Genomic DNA, 1187 nt, shown 5'->3' on the forward strand with positions numbered 1-1187 from the left:
CACACACACACACACACACACACACACACACACACACACACACACACTTGGCTGGTATACAAAAAAAAATGTGCTGACTCTTCACATGCACATGGACTCATTCATCATGGCTATGAAAGGTGTGTGTGTGTGAGACAGAGTGAGCGTGGCTCCCACAGAGATGCTGTGTAAGTACAGCCTCACACCTGGAGCTGTCACACGCACACACACACACACACACACACACACACGTTGTTGTTGGGGGAAGATAAAAGTACTACACAGCTAGATATGTCTTCTCCTGGCAAAATAAATAAGAGAAAAAGAATATCACACATGATATAATATATAATATGTACAGTTGATCTCATCAATATATCTATAAGTATATGTTCAAGATGTATACACATACAGTATTACATTGAGGGATATGTGCAGTATTTGTATACCAAGTTTAGGTAATTCAATTAAGAAATGTGTTAATTAATTAATGTTTACTTTCATTATTATTTGATGTATTTATTCTTTCTTATTTACGTCTGGCCTTTCTTCCCTATGCTTTAGCAACATGGATGTATTGATTTGTCTGTTTGCCAATAAAGCAAATTGAAATTGAAAAAAAAATGACATTGATTATGACTTCAGTTCTCATAGATAAATGACAGCTGCTGTGGGACTTCAGCTCTGTCTTCAGCAAAGGACAAACCGAGGCAATATACTATATCATATATTTTGTAATAAAAAAAGGCACTTTTGAAAACAAAAAGCTAACGACAAAATGTGTGGAACTATGTGAGGTATGGAGGGCAGCTCAGGGACACTCTGTGTGAAGCTCGCTCAGGTTTGTTCCAGAGCGTCACATGACCACAGTCACACGGCCGAGCTAACATATGTTTGGTGTTGCAACTAGAAATGTGCACTTGGTACTGGTGAAGGTCTGAAGCAGTTGCTGATCGCTAGCAGTTCGTACCGGCCGGTTAAGAGGATTCGGCAGTCAGTGACGGTATAAAACAGTCGATAAAAAAGGTTTTTGAAAAAGTGTTGGATCACTGCAACTTTGAGAGGTCCTTGAGCATACAGTCCTAAATGAACACCGAAAATATTAGGCTGATGGGTCTGGTAGTATGTGAGATTAGCCGTGGACAGACAGACAGATGCCCTCACACACACACACACACACACACACACACACACACACACACACACAC

At 40.1% G+C, this 1187-nt stretch overlaps 1 protein-coding gene across 1 annotated transcript in view; it reads right to left on the bottom strand.

Moving 5' to 3' along the window:
- Positions 1-1187, bottom strand: part of bcar1 (BCAR1 scaffold protein, Cas family member) — a 20583-nt gene that overhangs the window by 2485 nt on the left and 16911 nt on the right. The gene's annotated exons all lie outside the window — the stretch shown is intronic.

The sequence above is a fragment of the Anarrhichthys ocellatus genome, unplaced genomic scaffold (genome assembly GCF_004355925.1).
Source record: "Anarrhichthys ocellatus isolate YVR2014 unplaced genomic scaffold, GSC_Weel_1.0 scaffold41, whole genome shotgun sequence".
Taxonomy (NCBI): domain Eukaryota; kingdom Metazoa; phylum Chordata; class Actinopteri; order Perciformes; family Anarhichadidae; genus Anarrhichthys; species Anarrhichthys ocellatus.